The sequence below is a fragment of the Cuculus canorus genome, chromosome Z, assembly GCF_017976375.1.
Source record: "Cuculus canorus isolate bCucCan1 chromosome Z, bCucCan1.pri, whole genome shotgun sequence".
Taxonomy (NCBI): domain Eukaryota; kingdom Metazoa; phylum Chordata; class Aves; order Cuculiformes; family Cuculidae; genus Cuculus; species Cuculus canorus.
In genome coordinates this window covers 59,642,112-59,663,330 of record NC_071441.1, presented here as the reverse complement: position 1 = coordinate 59,663,330, position 21,219 = coordinate 59,642,112, and the positions used below count along the sequence as shown (strand labels likewise).

The 21,219-nt window shown below is 39.8% G+C and overlaps 1 protein-coding gene and 1 long non-coding RNA gene across 12 annotated transcripts in view; one reads left to right on the top strand and one right to left on the bottom strand.

Annotated features, from left to right (window-relative positions):
• Positions 1 to 16,718, bottom strand: part of MEF2C (myocyte enhancer factor 2C) — a 161,997-nt gene extending 145,279 nt beyond the window's left edge. For 4 of the 11 annotated variants that reach the window (XM_054053595.1, XM_054053588.1, XM_009562935.2 and 1 more), the window contains exon 1: positions 2,028 to 2,565. The gene's annotated coding sequence lies outside the window, so the exon portion shown is untranslated. Of the gene's footprint in view, positions 1 to 2,027; positions 2,566 to 6,095; positions 6,195 to 16,577 lie in introns of those variants that run through there. The other 7 variants (XM_054053593.1, XM_054053591.1, XM_054053586.1 and 4 more) reach the window with 6 other exon arrangements.
• Positions 16,719 to 16,879: 161 nt separating this feature from the next.
• On the top strand, positions 16,880 to 19,275 carry LOC128850339 (uncharacterized). The gene is made up of 3 exons (XR_008447654.1): positions 16,880 to 17,476; positions 17,862 to 17,987; positions 19,153 to 19,275. It is a non-coding gene; the product is annotated as an uncharacterized LOC128850339 (long non-coding RNA).
• Positions 19,276 to 21,219: the final 1,944 nt, after the last annotated feature.

Here is a 21,219-nt window from a genome sequence, read left to right as displayed (position 1 = left end):
TGCAACTCAGGAACATAACTCTAAAGACTTAATTTCGCACACTATCTAGTACCAATTTCTATAAAGGCTGTTTCCTTTTTTCTTGGTCAAATAAGAGGATACAGACCTATCTGATTGCATTTATAGGGCATCGAAAGTGACATTCTTTACATCTCTGTCCTAAGAGAGCTATGGGACAGGCAAGAGATTTGGGTCCCCTCGGGTCCTGATCCTGTAAATCATTGCTCCTCTGACTTGTTCATTTTCACACAAGGAGTCTCAGCATTGTCAGTGGGACTTGTGGTGTAAGTTCTGTGTGCATGAAAGAAAGCTTTTCATGTTCAGGTCCCAGAATTATCTTCTATGGAGGGCATGTCAGCGTAAGTATATATAAACAGCAAGTTTTTAAAAGAAAAGGATGTGTACTACAAGGAACACAGACACCCTGAATTAAGGGCCATTCTCCTAAGTTTTTCAAAGATTTTTTCCATTACTTACAAAGGGATTTAAGTGCAAGCAGAGACTTTGTTATCAGACTCAACATAAATTATGCATTCATTAACAGAGAAAAAATTATACAATAGGTATTTTAATGAAACTGATAAAGTAAGAAAGTGCTGTATGTTTTTCGACTTAGCATTAGGTGCCTAAAATCAGGTAACAAAAGCAGTTTCAAAAAACCCAAATCCTTGAAGTAGACATTTGTCTGAGCACTTGAACTGGAAATCAGTATCTTTGTAATACAGAGGTTAGAATTAGTTCACAGGTGGTTATATTTCCATGCCCTGCCAAGCCTCTAGGGATTAGAGTTATTATACTGTGTATAAACATCTTTACTCTTCAACCACAATACCCGGGAAAGTGCCAATAAAAGAAATCTAGTCACATTTGCATCTAATATAAATGGTTTATCATCCATCTTGTAGTTCTTTTAAAGTAAAGATGTGAAACTAGGACATTTGCCATTAAGCTGATTGCCAGATACATGCTAGGAAAATGCATTTTGTGTCAAGGCAATTATTTTCTGATCACCAAAGAAATACAGGCAAAGTACCTTTTTCTGCTTAAATTCTGAGAAATTCTGAGAAAACAGAACTCTTCCATAAAAGACAATGCTTAGGTTCCCACAATGATTCATTAAGTTTAGTTTTGTATTGTGCTGCTCTGTTTTTGTTTTTGTTTTTGTTTTTGTTTTTGAGAAAAAAGAATTATTAGTTTGCCTTTTATACTTGTTTTGTTTTTCAGGCTGACAGAAGATCACACTAAGTTTTGAGGGAAATGCTAAGTATCACACTTACATAATACACCCAATAGTCTTATAAGTCCCCCAGTTTACATTAAACTTTGTCTTAGCCTGTAAGTAGCTGTACTGCAACAAAACCAGCCAGTTTTTAAGGCTGATTAGCTCTGCTCCCTTGTGTTGCAAGATGTAGAGATTACTCAGTGTACTATGTAAAGACCACAGCACAGTATTCCAAAAGAGGTTTGCAGCCTATGACTTAAATTCCCACATTAGTGCAAGGGTTTTTTTTTTCTGCCTCAAACATTCAAAGCAAAGATGCACAAAGTTAAATGCTTGCAAGCATGCATTACCTAAACTCCAGAACTGAAGAGCCTATGATACAATTAAGTTTAAGAGCATTCCACTCACATGGGATTGTTTCCTCAGCCTGATAAATCAGGGTGCAGGCACTACAAGGTCACAGCATTCAGTGAACTATTCAAATCAAAAAAGCTTTGAACACTTCACAGTATCGAGCACACAAATGAAGTAAACTAACTTCATCAAAGTTTAAACACTGAAGACACTGACAGAGACAAGTCAGCAATAATTTACTAGACGGTGATTTAACTATGTTACTCGTCTAAAAAGTTACTTTTAAGCATTTGACAGTGCAACCATACACTCAGAAAGTCTGCAAGCAGCCTCAACTCCACCGCACATACAACGCGTGACACATTCTTTAAATGCAATAGGAAATGTGCATCTGGCTTTTGTACCAAGCCCACTACATTCTGTTCCGATGCTGGGTTTCACATGTACTTACATTATAAACATTTAGCTGTTTGGATGATCAGACTAGTCCTTGAGATATTTTCCTTTCATAGGAAAAAGAAAAAATCCCTTTACTTCTTCCAGCCTTAAATATTCACCACCTGGTTCAGCATGCAGCCTCCTTGAATCACACACACAACCTTCAAAGTCAATCCAATAAGCAGCCGGGAGATGCTTGGGGTGTGTGTGTGTGCGCGTGTGTGTGTGCAGCCTGGAGGAGGAGAAAGTGGCTGAGCTGCTGGTCGGATTAAAAGTAACCGGACTCGTCCTGAAAGCGTCCAGGAAGGAAGTGACAGCAGGCGAATGGGAAAAGGCAAGCAGCTCACAGCCTTTGTAACATCGCGGAGGGGAAAGGGGGGAGGCGAGGCAGGGATTCGAACTACACGCCTGATGAGGTGTCCTTCTCTGCTTCGCTCCCTCTTCCTCCCTTTTCTTCTCCTTCTCCCTCTCTCTTTCTCTCTCTCTCTCTCCCCCACAATCCCAAACGAATGACTCTCTCCTCCTGAGCTGGAGAAATAATCAGTTTCACTCTTGCAAAAAAAAAAAAAAAAAAAAAAGGGGCGGGATCAGATCCCGAAAGCGTTTTAATAAAACAAACATAGAGCAGCAGCGGCAGCAGCTCCCTTCCTTGCCCCTCTAGTCTAAACTAGATTGATAAATTACTCCACTACACTACTTTAATTATGTATATGGTATGCAGAATAAATCACCGAACATCAGCACCTCAATCAAGCACTTTTTAAATGATAATTGCATCTTGGGCGAATCAATCTTCCCCTGGCTGACATTTTGCTAATTTTAGTTTTACGGTGGGGGTATATGGCACATGCCACACGCCAACCTGATGACAATCCTTTATTCCCTCTATCCCCCAGCGAGGTGCGGGATGAGCGCTCAGCAGAGCCGCCGGCTCCCGGTGGTGGGGATGGGGCTCCAGGGGACCGAGGGGGTCGGCAGGGAACCGGGGGTCTGTCCTGAATCGTCCCCGTACCACCCGCTGCGCTGGGATGACGGGAGGATGCGGGATGCAGGCGCGTGGTCCTCTCCTCGGCGCCGGGGGATGCCGACCCCGCAGTGGAGCCTCGCCGCTCGCATTCCCCACCCCTCGGCGTTTTCATTTCTCCTGCCCCGGATCCTTGCTCCTTTTTGCCGAGCTTCTTTCTCCATCTGCTAAGCAGACAACCCCCCCACCCCCCCCCCACCCCCGACTTCCCGAACTCATCGGGATGCTCATCTCGCTGCGGGTGGCTCCCACCCCACCAGCCCCAGGGGATAAAAGTTTGGGGCAGCAGCACCTTCCCGGAGGGGAATGGTGGCCAGATAAAATCCCTCCGGCCTCTTCGCCCTGTCCTGGCCTCGCCGGGGAGGGTGTCGTGTCAGAGCTGCCCACAGAAACGCTGCATGACCAGCACGCTCTGCGAAAGGACAGGACTCTAAAATGCGTTCATTTGTTCTTAAAAACGGACTGAAAGGAGTGTACTGTGTGTCAGCTTGAATCCAAGTTAAGCACAGGCAGTAATCTGTAAGTAAAACTGGACTTTGCAGATACTTGCTTTAATTTCTACGCAGATAGCCAACTTTTATGATCTTTCGAGAGCACCAGGGGAGTTGATAAAGGCACAGACTATTATTTTTATGATAGATTAAGGTACTGGAAATAGGAACAACACGTGTGATAAAACCAAATGGCTGAATTCAAATAGCAGTGATAAATATATATTTGGTTTATTTTAATGCAAGTCTTTGGTCTTGCAGTCTTTCCCCCCATAAACATCTCATTGGGCCACTGACCTACTTCTGAAGTTCTGTATTTGACAATGAATAAGTGCCTTTGCAATTCAACTGTACTTCTTAATACATGGATGCTTAGAGCACGGTCAGAACAAAACGAAGCTCAGACAGCTCTAGCAAGCATGCCACATTCACGATCTACTCAAATCCCTAGAGAATACCCTTTAGAGACTCAGGCTTTCATCGCACCCTACTCTGTCTTGATGAGAATTAGACAGAGTGGACAACCCTCAATGGACCGATGGTTGAATACTGTAAATGCACCCACAACAACAACAGCATCAGCAATGTGCTTGGAGCCACCAGGCAGCCAGACACCAGCTGAGCACGTCGTATACAGTGGTGAGAGGCACATATGCTCGGCAGTGTCAGCAGTGCAGCCCCAGTCACATTGGGGAAGAAAGACTTTCTCAGACTCAGGTTTGGCAAGAAGCACAGCAGGAAAGAAATATGGAACAGTTACACAGGCGGTACCCTTTCTACGCCTCTTCTGCAGACAATTTCAGTCTCCCAGCACAGTACCCAACAATCCAGTAATATTCATATTTTCTGTGTGGCAAAAATAGAAAATTGTGTTACGTCTTCACACTTTTGTGGTCTAATTGAAAATGACTGACATCTGCTTTAATTTCTGCAGGATATGTAAGTTTTTATGTTCTGGCCAGTTGGTAACACAGCCCTTCAGCTGGCAAGGCAGAACATAAGCACCATCATATCGTGAAAGCAATTATTAGAGAGGGCAAGTATTTCAGAAAACGAAAGTATACAGCAGCGTAGCACATCTACTACACCTCCGTGTGGGCACTTGTGGATGGATCTTTAAATAGTTGTGACCTTCACATACTGGAGTACCTTAAAGCCATGCCAAGTTTTTGTCACGAATACAATTCATCAAATCCACATAAAGGACACCTCGATTTTTAAAAAGGAGTTCAGATGCTAGATGGACAAAGAGATATGAGGGAAGGCTTTCTCACTCATCTCAGGGCTAGATGAGGCATGAATTTATGCAGTACATCTTTGGAGCATTTAGGATTTTTTTCTCTCCTTTGCAGCATTTAATTTTAAAATCTGGAATAATTTCAAACAGTGAAAAACCTTTGTTCTGATATCTGTGCTTGTACTGGTGCTCCACAAATGCACCCTTTTTGAATTTCTGGCACAAGACTCAAATCTGCTCTCTTTTGGCTGTCCATAGGTCATGTGCAGATCTGTTGACAAAACTGTTTAATTTTTTTCATAATCCATCACCTGAGGCACGCACTGTTTTAAACAATGAGACATCAGTCAAAATGTAAAATCATAAAATCAAATCTCCAAAGTTTTATCAAAGACGGGTGTGTGTATCCAAGTATCTCTTTTCCTTACAAGTGTGATTATCTCAAGGTAACATTCCTTTGAAGATGATTATCAAAGTCCGGTTTTGTTCTTTTGTGGATGCAGAACGTATCTTTCCCTCAGGAGAAACAAGATTGTCAGCTTACATCTTTTAATGGTGTTCAAACTGAAAAGCAGTAAGGTTACTATGAAATGATATGCCTCCTTTGCATCTTAACCCTGGGGTGGCTTGGTTTCTATTTTCTGTTTAAAGTTCTGCTCAACCCCACTCCACTCCACGCCTCGTTCTCTTCCACCACCTCCCTATCTTGTAAGAGCAACACAGTATAACACTTCTTCCCATGTCTGGCTGCTTTTAAACTTGGCCCACGCTGGGTGCAGCGCTTGAAGTGAGCTTTACAAAATTATTTTAAAGTGAGCTGGGGCGGTTGCCACAGCAACCCACCCTGAGAGAAATCGAGGCTATAGATTAATCTACCCCACAAGATTATTCAACAGTACTGTATTTGTTCCTTGTTCATTCAGAATATTCCCTCAATCCATATGCTTTTCTAATGAACAAAAAGATGTAAACTCAGATAATTTCAAAGATAATAAGATATATATTCCATGAGCACAATTCAAATGCTTAGTAAACCACGGCAAAGGGCTGAAATGTACACGATTCTTTGCAAAATCACTTTAATTGTGAAAAAAAAAAATATTTCCAAGGTAGGCACAGCCAACACATGAACTTTAAACAAAATGGCATGCCATTACTAAAATGGTGTGATACGCATCAAGCAATGATTACTGAAAGCCTTTGTCACAAGTGTACCTGTAAGTACATAATACAGCAGAGCTTGCTCTCCACGCTTTGCTTTTAACATTAAATCTGAAAACAATAAATAGTACTTTGTAATATTAAATGCAATAAATATTAAACACTCACCACATACACCCTCTTTATTGTCAAAATCATCCGCCTCCAATGCTTTACTTAATCTTTCCCATAGTAGTTACTTCACAGTTTACAATTCTTGTTCGGCACCTTGGATGTTTAAAAGCACAAAAGAAGTGTATTATTAAAACGCAAACCTACAGTACTTAAATATATTTAAAGAGATTTATGAAACAATGTCCCTAAAAAGAATAAAAAGTCTTTACTGATGTGCACTTAGGCCTAAAAGGAATATCACTTGTGAGCGATGTTTCCAGATGCTGTAATAAACTTCATCTAAATCCCACCTGAGGGATGTTACACTGTTAATAAAAATCACAAACCTATTGATCTTGGACTGTATACTCATCCTCCAGTTGGTACTTTGAAAATTATTTATGCTTTTTATCTGCATTTTGGAAAACGTGGCTGTCTTGTTGTTAAATAAACACCAATTTAGAGGTCTGGACCAAATGCTAAGGTATATTAGAGCATATTAATTTCTTCTTCGTTTAAGCACAGATGTAGCTGTGTCATCCCCCAGGGATGGCCATCCTCTGCGAAGTCATTGCAAGGATAACTTTTGTAGAATCATAGGAGCATGCAATTTTTTTTAGTTGGAAAAGACCTTTAAAGATCATAGAATTATAGAATGACCTGTGTTGGAAGAGACCCACAAAGATCATCATTAGACTGGATGGTCTCAAAGGTCTTTTCCAACCAAATGACCACCTGTACCTGTCCACTACTAAACTACATCCACGAGCACCTCATCTAGCTGTCTTTTAAACTCCTCCAGGGATGGTGATTCCACCACCCAAACCACACATTTTTCCATGCACCTGTGGCTATGGAGAGGGGGTCCCCACCAGACCTGGGCAAACGGATCTCTGCCCCAATCCCTTGCACCCTGGACACCCGTTCCCTCAGGCTCCTGTTTGTTTTATTTCTAGGGGCTCGAGTGGGAACAGAGGCCCAGGTGCAGGGCTGCCCCAGCTGCATCCTCCTCCTTTCCGTGGGAAGGCACCGTGGTGAAGAGGGATGGGGAAGGGATGTAATTTTGGCCACTAACAGGAGAGTGTGTGGTCCTGGGGAGGGAGGCAGGAAAGCGGCAGAAGAGCAGCAAAAGCCCCGTGGGGCCATGGCTGTTTAAACAGGATGGGAATAATGAAGTGTAGGAAGTACTGACCAAAGGCTGGCACCGGGAAAGACAAGAAGCAAGTGGCAGCCGGATTCCCTGCTGTACTGCCGCCTCCTTTGCAATGGGTCGCCACCATTCCCACCTGTGGAATAAACATTTGGGAAGCCTGAAAAGCCCTTCTGTGCCAGTAGGCACTAGGGTGGGTGAGGGAAGGGTTTGTGGGGAGCATGGCCAGGAGGGCCGGGCTGAAGGGTGGCTGCGTGCCCCGCAGGTCAGGGTGTTCAGTGTTGAGCAGTCCAGGGAGGATGACCAGCGGCCCAGGGAGGAGTTGGGTGCCCTGCTGACCAGGGTGGGTGTTTGCAGTCCAGGGAGGATGACCAGCAGACCAGGGAGGTGTTGGGTGCCCTGCTGACCAGAGGGAGTGTTTGCTGCCCAGCAGGGTAGGGAGGGTTTTGGTTGCCCAGCAGCCTTGGAGGGTGCTGAGCAGGTCAGGGAGGATGCCCAGCATTCCAGGGAGGTGTTGGATGCACCCCAGGCCAGGCAAGGTGTTGGGTGCCCCCAGGACTCTCCTGGGCATGTTTTGATGCCATGGAGCAAAAGCAGGCAGCAGCAGCTAGAAAGATAGCAAAAATTGTGTTCCTGGACAGCTTAGAGGTAAACTAATCTGAGGCATTATCTTTTACTTCACAGGCTTTCAGAAAGTTGTTTTTTCAACAACCCCTTTCTAGAAAAAAATGGGATTTTATTTGTGCTTCCTTGCTGATATTTTCAAGGGCCTTTGCAGGGAAGAGTCTGATTGTAGTGGGAAAAAGGCTGCCAGATGCACAAAGTCAACAATGAAAAGGGGGTTGGTTTGTTTTGCTAAATTGATCCAGTTCTAGTAATCTGAAGTATTTCATTGTCACAAAAGGCAGTTTCTGAAACTGCAGCTTGCAAGTTGATATTGTTCTTTGAATGCCTCATAAACAGTTTTCCAAAGGTTATTTTTATTTAAGATTTTTTTTCTGTAATGTTTCTTTCATTTCTTTTTCTTTTTTTTTTTAAACTTGGAGATAGGAGGTGACTTCTTCATAGACAAATACATCTTCTTTCAAATAATAGCTACTACTAAATTTGTCCTAAAAGTGTAAAAACAGTATTTATTGCGTTGTGAGTGCCAACAGAGACTAATATTAGAATCAGATCTGGACCTAGTGATAACTTTTTTGTTTGCCATAAGTGCCTTTTAGACATATGCTAATACTTAAGGCCTGTAATTTGTTTGAGAGTGAGGCTAAATTTGCATCTGAAGGAGTTAACATCTATCGGAATGTTGAATCTCATGCTTGGTGTGTAATGGGGATGCTGTGGAGCTTGTGCACTACAACCAAAATCCCCTGAATTATGTTGAAATCTAGTGCACTCTGCTAGGTTTCAATGAGAACCTAAAATGGAAGCTTGGCCCTACATCATTGGCCACCAAGATCCTATTCTTGCCTCAGAATTAATCTTTGAACATGCTGTTACTGCAGTTCCTGCACCAGCCTCTGTCTCCCTGTAAGGGACTCATGTGTCCTCATCATCCTATGACAACATTCCACCAAATGTATATAGTTTATATTTATGCCTATGTATTTTAGGAGGACAACACTTATAGCCAATGATCTTACTGAAGTGTAACTAAAGGAAGAATTTAACCTCCTAACCGCCCCTCCCCCCCCCCCCCCCTCTGAGATTTAGGGACTCCAAAAATGTGAGTCTAGACTTGTGTGGAAGAAATGCATCAAGGTTTTTGGAGTTCTTCAGTGCTACTCAGAAGTCGGCAAGCAAAACTTTAGTCTCAGACAAACTTGAAGGCTCGGTAACTAGTTTCAATTCTGCCCCCCTCTCTTCTGACATAAAGTTGATTAGGTGAAATTTCAAGCTAAATGGGCTTTTTTTCCTATGCAAAAATATAAAAATAGATGAAATATGAGCTGAGAGTGGAAATTTGGAATCAATTCCCCATCTTAATAGGTTTTAAGTACAGGAATGTATTTAAAGAAGAATAATTTTGGAAATGCTGCCGTTTTCATGAACTGCTGTTCATCAGTCTGATTATGCTGCATCTTCATATGCCTAAGAAACATTACATATTTTAAAAAAGCAAGGCATTTGGTGGGTGTCTGATCTATCTTATGGTTTAATACATCTGTGGTTAAAGTCTACCTAAATTATTAAACAGCCTTCACCCAAGAATTAGAGTATCTTCGCTGTTCAGGTTGGTCGCTAATACCGAAGAGCACACTGGAGGGAGACGTGCTGTACTTTGCTGACTGATTGTTCTGAAGGATCTATGTCTGAACAGAGCAGCTGTGAGGCCACTCAAATTTACAGAAGGGATCAGGTAGGTTACTGCCAACTGCAGAGTATGGCACTGGCAGTCTCTGCCTTTGGAATCCTTATCTGTCTTCCAGTAACTTGTACAACTTCTAGAGTTCATTCAGAGGAAGATAACTTTGTATTTCACTGTTGATTTATTCAGGTTTAGGAGGTTTAAACCTCTTCACCATTAGCTGGTCCTTTCAAAAGAAGTTCCTGCTAGGAGCATTCCCCCTACTTCTCTCCAAGAAGAGAGGCTGCCAGAAGATCTGTTTCAGAACTAGCATTTTTTTCCCATTTCTGCTGCCACATTTTTTTTCTCCATGTGATTGCTTGCAACTGAATGAAGAGAATTTCCCTGTAATCCCCTCTCATTCTGGGAAAGGCTGTGGGGGGTACAATTTTTTTAGGCTGTGCATCCCTTCTGTTTTCCTGAATTGGAATTGTCTTATTAAGGTATTGTGATATTTTTGGATATTTTGCCAAAAAATGCACAAACCAAATCAAAAAATATGATTGCACCCCCTTGCTAATTGTGTGGCACTCGAGCATTTGTCGATCTTGCACTCCATGATGATGCTATACAGAAGCAGACAGCCATAGATGGCCAAAAAAGGCTTAATTAAGTATTCTGCAGCTGCTACAAATTAGATCAGCATCTGCATCTGTGTAGACAATGAAATTCATGGTAATTTTGAGGGCCAAGCAAAGTGGAGATCTCTTTTGGATAGACCCCTAGGCCACAATTCAAACAAAATTCAAATCAAACCTTTTTGAATGGGTAGAAAAATGTCGGTTAACTTCATCTCCCGTTGCTGAAGGCCACTATAGTTCCCTGTCCTGGCTACAGACACAGATTCCAATGTACCACATGAAAGGCTGCTGTAATGGTATTCCCAACTAGAACAGGAAATGCCTTTCTTTATTTTTCTTTTTTTATTTTTCTTTTTTTTTTCTTTTTTTTTTCTTTTTTTCTTTTTTTCTTTTGAGAAACGCAGTTCTCAGGAGTTTTCTAGACTAGGCTTTGAGATATATCTTAGATAAGCATCCAGCTTTTTGGCTGTTTCACTGACAATCTACCTCTGTTCCAAATGGTGTACCACTTTCTGGAACTAGAGTTGCAGTAAATGCTATGCAAATTTAAAAGGTCAATCATCCTGCCTGCTGTAACAGTGTATGCTGTACGATATTTGTGGCATAAATGGAGTATAGACTACAATAACAGTAGTTAGTGTATGGAACGAGGGGATAAAGGTGTTGCTGGTAAACTGTTTTGTACAGATATACTTGCATGCAGATACGAAGAAGCAATAGGTGGGTCTCTGCGTTTTGAAAAAATGCACTGTTTATAATTTTAAGTCCTTATAAACTCTTCAGTACTAAAGTAATGTTTTTGGTTTGCATTTGAACAGCTCCAAACACAAGCACTGATCCTTAAGTGTGTCTTCTAAGTGCTGCTGCAATACTAATATTTCTATTATTAAAACAATAATTAATATAAAACTTTTATTAGACTTTTAGAGAGGCCTTTTGGAGTTTGACAGCTCTTGTTGGTAAGTGAAGTAGAACTTGTAACCTCTGTGGCCATAAAATGTAATTGCACGATAGTTGGGTCAGCTTTTAGATGTGCTTCAGCCACTTATGTTCATCTATATTAAAACTTCCGTGAGATCCCAGCTGTGATGTCATTGGTTATAATTCTTCCCATGGAGGCACTTTAAAAAGTTGATATTACTGAGGTTAAAAGGAAGTTAAGTCTCAGAGGTCATGTTTGGATATGTACTCTGGTTTAGGTGTATTTCATCTGTCTATTACTGCTGTCCTATGATCTAGTTTGAGCATCTTTGCAAAGCTCCTGTATGTTATGGACAGATTTAAGTTCCCATTTCTGGTCCATTATGTTCTGGAAGCCTGCACTGATCTGACCAACAAGATCTGATTTTGGCAGTGGCTTCACAGATAGCTAGGCTGACATGATTAAAAGAGAAATCTGGTTTCCAAATCAAAGAAGTTTCTGAAACTGAGGCTTATTTTTTGCCAGGCAAGTAAAGACAGTATAGTGACAATTAAAGTTCTTTTTAGATTAACCAGTTAATTTCCAACAAAGTATTTATTGAAACCTCTTGAACTCACTCACAAACTATGTCATCGTCCTCTCCATTTTTAAACTCATAGTAACACTCAGATAAATCAGTAGAGTGGCACTAGTGTTCATCTTTACCTTTTAGATCTACAGCAGTCTAAGAGTTTGTGCTCTAAATTTCCTTTCTGCTAGTATCTCTGGATATGGCTTAGTTTTCCTCTTGGCTGTGACTTGTATGAAGCAGTAAGGGCTGGAGATCAGGTATGTATTTGGAAGGGAGTTATGAGATTTTCTAGCTCTGAAGTGAGACGAAGGGTCCTTTGGGGTCTGTAGATATTAAGGTAGACTGAAGATGAGTCAAAAAGCATATAGGCAGGAATAATTTGAGGACTGTCACTAATGGGGATAGACAGGTTAAAAATTTCTAGATTAAAGTTTGATTCAGTGATGAGTTCCTGTATTCTTTTTGCAGATTAAATCTAGCAATTTTTAAACTATTTAAGGAATAGTTTTTCCCAAGAACAAAAGAATAAGTGCTTCTCTGCCGTAAGCAGGAGCCACCAGTTCCCTCATATTTCCAAGGAAGAATACAACCTAAAATCTAATTTCAGAGAGGTGTATGTACATAGGATCTAAAGTGCTATCATCCTGGCTGAGGATTGAATGGTTAATGAAGTCAGACAGTGCAAGAACTTGTAATTAAATGGAGAGCCATACCTTTGCAGAGGTATGAACTATCTCCTGGTATACAAGTTGATTCTTTTACAATATCTTCTGTTCTTCTCAACATTTGTAGACTCTTCATTAACTTTTATAATTACTGCACACTGTACTAATTTGTTATTACCAAGCATTCTTCTACAATAATTTCAAACTCAGGAGATGGACTGATAATAGGGAAAGGGCTGTTTGCATGTAGTAATATTGGATAGAGTATCCTGCCACTGCTTAAGAAAGCAAAGAGAAAAGAATGAATGCTGCAAATACCTATAGCAAAAAATGAAGGAACCATTGGTTTTGTATATTTCCCTGTCATTATTGGTATAGAAATAAAATATAGTAGAGAGATATGAAATTACTGGAGGAGACATTTTTTTTTTTTAAAAAAATCCAAACTGCAAACAATCCAGATACAGAAAGTGTACATTGTGTTGCTGAAGTAATCCTTAGCAGCTGGGTATCATACTATTCAGCTTCTAATTTTTTTGCCCTAACAGATGCTGTCATGTTTCAGGGTAGAGTGCATTGATTGCATTACCATTAGATGGAATTTCATGTGCTGGAAGCACAACTTCTAAGTGTAGAACTAGCATTGCTATATGTACATTCATGAACAAAGTAGTTTTTGCTGTTTCTGTACAGCCATTTTACAAGCTTCCAGCAGACTAGTGTGCCCTAGCTTAAAACTATATGTTTATCCTTTGTTAAACGCATTTATTGGCCTCGATTCATAATCCATTGCCTTTGGAGTTCTGCACAGAACACACTGTTGCTTTTGTCTATTGAAAATATCTTCAGTGGTGCTTTTAGAACTTGTCTTATAATGCTAGTTGCTTTCAAAGGAACAAACCTCAGTTAAACTGCGCAATATATTGTTTGTACATTCATTGGAGGAGACAACTTGGTTAACAATTTGTGTGTCTGTACAGCATGGCATGGGGTATGCTGCTAGGCCTGTCCGTGTTACCTTGTTTATGGTAAACTATACAATACAACAGCATTTTTGAAATGGGATAGCAGGGAGGAGCTGCAAGAAGCCACAGGGAGTGGTATGGGAGTGCCGAGGGCGTCTACACGTGGGAATGAGCCACAGTGGGGTTGCAGGGGTGCGGAGCGACTGCAGAGGAGTCCATCTGTGGCTGCTGTGACAGCTTGGGGTCTTGAAGCCACCAGGCGAGGCAGCAGCTCCCTACATTGCCAGAAGACTGGCAAGGAGAAGAATTTTCCACTGTTCCTAATGTGAATGTGTTTGTCTGATTTTCAGGGAGACAGACTCAGACCAATAGCTAATGAGTTCTTGAACAAAAAAGTAAATTAAAAGTCTGTGAGGAATAGTTACGTATGTTTTGTAGAACAGCATATTTCTTACTGCATTGAAGGAAAATAATTATACATTCAAAGTGTATGTATGCATTCTTATGTGTATGTATGTGCACACACACTTTATATACACAGGTGTATGTATATACACACACACACTTTTAATTTATAGTAGAAATATAAAATAGAAAATCTGCATGTTTGAAATGCTTATATATGAAACAATTAATTAAGGCAATTAATCCTGCTTTTCTTCCTAATTTTTATCATGCAGTTCATCTTCTTATCTAACTTTTAAATGGAGCTTCTTTTCCTTCAGTGGAAAGTGTCCATTTTTCACCAGCGTTAAGTGAAAAGAAAATAAAGCACGATATGTTTCGAAGCTGCCATGTAAGACTGTATAAAAAGCCTTGAATTAACTTTTTAAGAACACAACATAATGTTTCTAAGTTGTGATTTTTGCCAAAGCTTTGTGGTTAAATCCCATTTTGTATTTACACACACTATGGAATAACTAATATAGATGTCTTCCTGACAATAAAATTTGGATTTATTGGAAAAGACAAACATGTGGTTGAAAGCTGAGCTAGGTTGTAGCTTTTCAAAATAAAAAAGATAAAAAGATAGCTGTAGAATAAACTGCCACAGCTTACAAAACAGACAACAGAGCACTTAGGGGGGAATAGCTGGCACAGAAATAAATGAGTATACCAGGCATTTTAGGACTGATTCCGTTTCTATCTGAAATAGTAGTAACATTTCAGTGAATTTAGTAAGGTTTTTCTATTTCTTAATCTCTTGATATTTGATTAATAATAAGAATACTTTAGAATTTTACTTTGTGTGCTTAAGTCTGATGAGAAAAGTGAAAACAAAGATCGGTAAAAGGCACTCATTTAGGTGTAATGGTATAAATTATCTAGTGTGCGATGTTCACCTTTTACAACTTTAAATACTCTTTTTCTAGGAAGTAAAACATTCTTTATTGAAGTTCTATTTTACAAAATATTCCTTTCCCCAAATGCAATGAAATGTAGGCTAACTTGATAAGATTTCATGAAACTACCCAGGAGTTTGTGGCATTAATTACTGCTCCTAAGCCTTTAAAATCAATACAGTAAAATGCTGATGAACTTACTGTATACAGAATTAAAGTCTCTAAACCAAAGGCTATCTGCTTTTCTAGGTTAGTGTAGCACGTACAGTATCTAGTTAACTCTAGGAGCTGCTGTTACTATTTACTGTCTTTGGATTTAACAGTGCTTGGTTTCAATGAGTGTTCAGGGGATTTGGTTTCCATATATTACAAATGCTATGCATGAAACAGTGAGGTTTTACAGGCATTGCTTAGTTTAAAGGCAGCTCTTTTTTGGGGTGTTTTGTTTAATTTTATGTTTCATGCTTCATTCAAGAAAATATCTTTCATATTTAGAGGTTTACTTTATACTTTGGCTAGTAATGTTTTATTCTACTGGTCTTTTATTCTCACATACAGTAGGATAGTCTTATGGCAAACAAAATTGCGATTATTTTCATTTTTTCATTCATTATTTTCATTTTCACATTCCAGAAACAAAAATAATGTCTGCTGCCCTTTTGTTGCCTCCCAAAATGAAGAAACTGGATAATGAATAAAGCCTGATCTACCTCTGCTGAGGTCTAAGTTCCCTGTCCCTCACCAAGCAGCCTAGCTGAAAAAAATAATGGACTGGGGCCTCGGGTATTATAATTCAGTCTAATCTTAGGCTTTCCATTGCTGATAAATCACTTATTTTGACATAGAGGGAATACCCACTACTAAAGTAGTCTGACTATATATTACTATATATTGACCTGTGATTCTTTTCCTTTTCCCATGAATAACTTCTATGATGTGCATGTGAATCGTGGGTATGGAATCTGTTTACTGAAAAAATTCATATGGTCAAGTTTTCTGTCTGCTTACTTGCTTAAATAAATGTTTTCAATTTGACACAACATTTTGTAATGAATACTGTGAAACAAAGCTAAGTGATTTTTTGAAACAGAAATCGTAACAAAAATGCTTTTCTCCCCTCCAGAATATTTATTTTAACATGTGGTCACATTTTCCTACACTTTCCCAGTAATTGAAATCTTATTGTTCTAGAAAAATAAATCTTTTTTCCTCTTGCCTAGTTTCCCAGCTCTTACACAAATTAAATAATATACACACAGGCATAATTGGGTGGTTTAAAATAAGGAAAATTGTGTAAATTCACATATCTTTAAAAAGCATCATGCCAAGCAGTGCTGTCATATAGCCTCTGTTTTGTAATTTACCTTTTCACTTTAGGGAAAGGCAGCAGAATTGTCTGTTGATTCTTTGATTACTGAGTTTTATAAAATGCTATAAAGATTGTTAATTTCTCTCCTTTATCACAAAGTAATTTTATGTTGATGTTCGGAAGGAGTTTAAAAGAGACTGGAATGTCTGCTGAAGCTCCAGATACTAGGAACAGTCTACAGACAACACATCCTTTCTATTTATTTGGAAATTACCAAGATAACTCATTTATTTTAAAGGAGGAAGATGCGGGGGACAGAGTGCACCCCCAGTGCTGTCTGGCTTCTGGTGTTGCTGTATGTCATCTATGTTCTTTCCATTCAGATTCAAGAAACAGTTTGAAAGAAACTGACTATAAATATCCAGTCACTTTCAAGAAACTTTTCTTGCCAGCAGAAGCTAAAACCAAGCACTATATCAAATAAAATGCGAAACATGCTACAAAGCTTATCTGCTTTCTCTTGAAGAAAGCTTTGCGAGCATAGCCACGAGCCTGGAGCCGAAGCGCCCAGTGCTGTGGCAAGCAGAACAACTCCAAAGACTTAAGAAACATTTTTTTAATCGTTTTTTGCTATTAAAACTCACCAGTGCCCTTATTCTGCTTCTCCAGGAAGTCGTACCCGTCAGCACCTGCTGAGGGCTTCGTTGATCAAACTGGCAGGTAAAAAAATTCCTGTAGAACAAAGCCAGACCAGCTGGCTTTGAAGAGAAGCCCCCCAGTTTGGGTTCTGTTTGCCTCACTCACCCTCTGCTCTGCAGCCCTGGGCTTTTTCTCCTTTGGATGCTGACCCGTAGGCTGCGTGATGCGGGTGCACAAGTGTCTGGCAGGCCAGGGTCCACCTGCTTCTGTCGCTCCCGAGTAAATTTAGCTGTAAAAGGTATCGCTGACAAGCAGACCTTTGTCAGCGCTGGCAGGCGAAAGCGGCGCTGCCGTCCCCCCGTCCAAGTGCTCTGCCAGTTGAAATGGAAAATATCAAATCGGTCATCTTATCCAGGAATCGCTTCTTCGAGAAGAAGGAAGGCCAAATTGCTTGCATGTGGCAAAAAACTTTCCTCCTTCACATAGATGTTAAAATCATAGTATTCCAAGAATAATCTCTGAACAAGACGGGGTTTTGTTCTATTAATTGTGGCTGGAAGGAAACTTTTTTAAATGGAAATACAGCACACGTATATTTCAATTCAGGTTATTAAGCTGTGTTAAGTATTAAAGTTGATTGCCTTTCTTTTCACTAACTCATTGTGCTTTTTTATCCAAAGAAATATTAGAAGACTAAAACCTCTCAAATAGGAGATATTAATCTCATTCCCAAAATTAGAAAGCATGCGGTGTTGAGAGACTGGATGTCAAAATTACATCTGCGTAGCACTTATGGAGTGGGAAACTGGGAACCAACAGCTTTTAAAATGGGAGCTTAAAGTAAATGGAGACTCTTGTGAGAGAAGTGATCAAAACCTGGTGTTCTTGTCCTTACTGGAGTGAGGTAAGGGTACTTATCATTTATGTTTGGTCCTTGCTTTTTTCTTTTCCTTCCTGGAAGTGGCTTCTGGTGATTTAAATAGCATGATGTAATTTGCATCAGTATGTATGAAAAAAAAGACTCACCACCTGAGGTTTGCCAGGTTTGGTAGTAGCGTACCTAGATACTCTATTTTCTGCTTAGAAACTGTGTCATAAACTCTAAACAACTTCAAGGAAAAATTTCAAATGTTTGTATTTTACTACAATATGCTGTTTAAAGTAAGCAAAATGTTCCTTCTAAAAACTGATGAGAAAAATTGTGGGTCAGGAGCTCTTTGTATAATAAACAAAGTTCCTATTTACTTACTTGTATAAACAACCACTCACCAAGCTGTATGTCTCTGCAGGGGCACCCTTTCAGATAAAAACATGGACCTGATTGGCATCATCCTGTATCCATGGAAACGTTTTAAGTACCTCTCTCTCAATATGTACTTCTGTTATTCAGGGTTTAAAAGCTGAGTACCAAATAAGTAAGTGTTTTTATTTAATAATTATACAGGAGGTACTTTGTGGAATCTTGGTTCTTGGCGTTTGTATCTGCCATAATAAAGATCTTGTGTTTTCATCATATTTGATAAAATCATGTGTTTCATTTCAAGCGTCCCATCAGCTTTCATTCGTAGATTAAAGATGGTGTTCAAAAAGCCCTATTGAACGAAAATTCTGATTTTTTTCACGCTCCATTGCTGTTTGAAATCAATGAAATCACAGTTTGTATCACCATCAGACTTGGGCACTTGCATTACACTAGTCTGCTTTTCCATCTTTTTGAAAAAGAAATACGAAAAGATACTAAGTAATCAGACTATTTCCTTTTGGCAAAAGCCATACCCAATTATGTCGCTGTTCAGTGGGTTGCAGAAGTTAAGAGCTCAACAATTGTCTTGAAACTGAACCAAAACTCTGTAAATAGAGAAGGTGTTTAAGCAAAGAAAAAACTCGAGTGCAAAATCATTTTCCTATTAAGGTGTATCTGGTCCAATACTTCATTAAAATATCAAAGCAAAGAACTAACAGAAATAAGGGGTTTTCAGTCTCCGTATTTCCACATGGAGAAAGAAGTGTAGCCATCAACTACATTTATTTTCAAAACTATAATACTGAAGAAGATCCTTTGCAGATCAGATGTCATTCTTTCAAAGTTGCCTTGGCTCAAATTAGAAATTCTTTAGGAATTCCACTTATCAACTGGTACCACTGATGGACGATTTTAGTGTAATTTGATTTATGAGGTATGAAAATGAACGATTGCTACCCATTAGTTGACATTCTGTATGTATTTTGTAAAAAAATCCTTTCTTGCTTTTTTGATGGAAAGCATTTTCTCCACCTGGGCCAGTGGTTGTAACACTGTTAGTTACAACTGCTATCAGAAAAACTAATTTCTGTCTAGAAAGGTCCAGTAGCTCTCACTGAAATCCAGCTGGTTTAGTGTCTTGGTTTGCTAAGTGTTTGCATGCTAGATTCTCCCCAGCAGGCTTATACTTTTCTTTCTGTTTATGCATTTACACATGTTTAGGGATTTTAATTAAGAAGTACAATTACGAAGTGGGACAGTTGACTCTGCTTGGCTTTTCTGTGGAGGCTTCAGTGGTTAATCTGCCTGTTTGTCTTGCTGTCCTGTTCGTCTTGCAGATTGCCGCATGAGACCTAGGATTGTGGTTGCTCTCAAGAACTTCTGCTTGGAGCCAACTAGGCATATCAGAGAGGTGAAACTTTCAGCCTCAGGGGAAGGATGCAGCACACATGACGATTTTGTATGTTTCGCTTCTATCATGTGCCTATCCTTGCTATAAGGTCAAAATCGCTGGGGCGCTAACTGGGGAAGTAGAAGTAGAGATTAGACTCAGATCAGCCCTTCATGCATTCAGTCTGACGTGGACAAGGAAGGCCTGACCTTGTCTACCATCCTGAACAAATATAATTCCAGTGATGTATTTGAGTGGCAGGGCTGCTCTGGTACACTGCAAAATGCTATAAAGACTGATCTTGACCCTGCTGCACTGAAATCGAGGAAATGAGATTTGCCCCACTGCCACTCTGTAATGGGCAAAAATGTGATGCTTCCTAGCCGCGGATCTCAGGGAAAGAAAGGGATGACGAAAATTGATGGTGGTATCACTTGGTCACATAAATCTTCATCTAAGTAGTATGTTCTCAGCTTTATGATTTTTAGCTTTTTAATCCAAGATGTCTTTTTTTCTAGCATTTGTTAAAGAATCACTTCCAAAATGCTAGAAAGTCAGCCTGAGCATATTGCAGATAAAATCTGTCTCCCTTCTCCATCCCGTAAAATAGAGATACAACATTTGGCCTATATTCAGTTTTTCAGGTGCTAAAATGCTATGACAAAATTGCACAGATCGTACGATAACGGGCATATTATACAACTCTAGATCATCATATGCCCAACTTATTATTACTATTTTAGTTTTCCACAGATCGCTTTTATAGCACCATCAGCTTAGATATGCTTCACAAACATAAAGGCTCACAGAACGCTTTTTGAATTTATAGATCAAATACAAATACGCATGGAAAAAACCCCAGGAAAATGTTTAAGAATATGGCAAAGGTGTAGGGAGTATTGCTATGAAAGGAAAAGTCAGCTGAGTTGTTTGAAGGCTTTTAAAGATCATCAGCAGACTGAGATGCAGACAAGGAATTCTCCAAGGAGCATCTCCTGTTGTTTTGGAACCATCAGAGCAAAAACAGGCCCTAAATTCTAACCCTTCCATGCTTGAAACATACTCAGCTGAAAAGGACTGACTGAAAGTGGACTTACTGAAAAGGATCTGCATTTAAGGAACTTGTGTGTAACAAAGATGGCTCAAATTTAGGCTTGGAAAGGGGTGGGAAAGTTGAAAACACCGAACCTGCTTGCACTTGTAGGAGCAGGTAGTTGCTACTTGGGAAATTTACAATAGCAGTGTGATAGAGCATGAAACGCCCCTGTTCGTTAATGTACTCAAATTAGTGCATACAGCACTAAACATACATATATTAAGTTGTATGTGGTCTTCCCTATATAATTGAGGGGTATCTGAGAGCAGAAGCAGTGTAAACATACATTTGGCATGTGAAAGAAAGGGCAACGTTATGTAGGTTTTCCTAATGCAGAAGAGCTGTTTTTTTTTTCCTGAAGACATAGTAAATTGTGAGTTTATATATGAACAGCAGAGGTGTGGTAGGGAAAAGATGGTTTTGGCCATGGCATGCTGAACAGTTTTGAGGGAAGTTTGTAGGGCAGGGTTAAAGGAGATAAGGTGACATGTCTGTCCATTTCAGTTGCCATTAGCAGTGGTGTTTCAAAGCAGAATTTCTTTTTTTAGGATGCAAATATCACAGTAGAAGTTTAGGAATATGTAGGCCCCTAAGTTAAAAAAGAGAATGGAGTAAATACAGTGTGAATTAGGAAGCAGAGAAGGAGTCAGAAGGAAGAGACAGTCTTTAAGAAGCGTTTGTGGCAGTGGCTGTTTGTAGCCAGAGGGAGATGGATGCTGCGTTGCAGAATCAGTCAGATTTGGCATAAATGCAGCAGAAGGCAGGGAAAAAGATAATCATAGAATACCAGGTTGGAAGGGACAGCAAGGATCATCTGGTCCAGCCTTTCTTGGCAAAAGCACATCTCTGAGAGTGGGGAAAAGAGAAAGCGTTGGAATATGCTTCTCTAGTTTTCAGATTTTTTATGTTCTAAAGTGA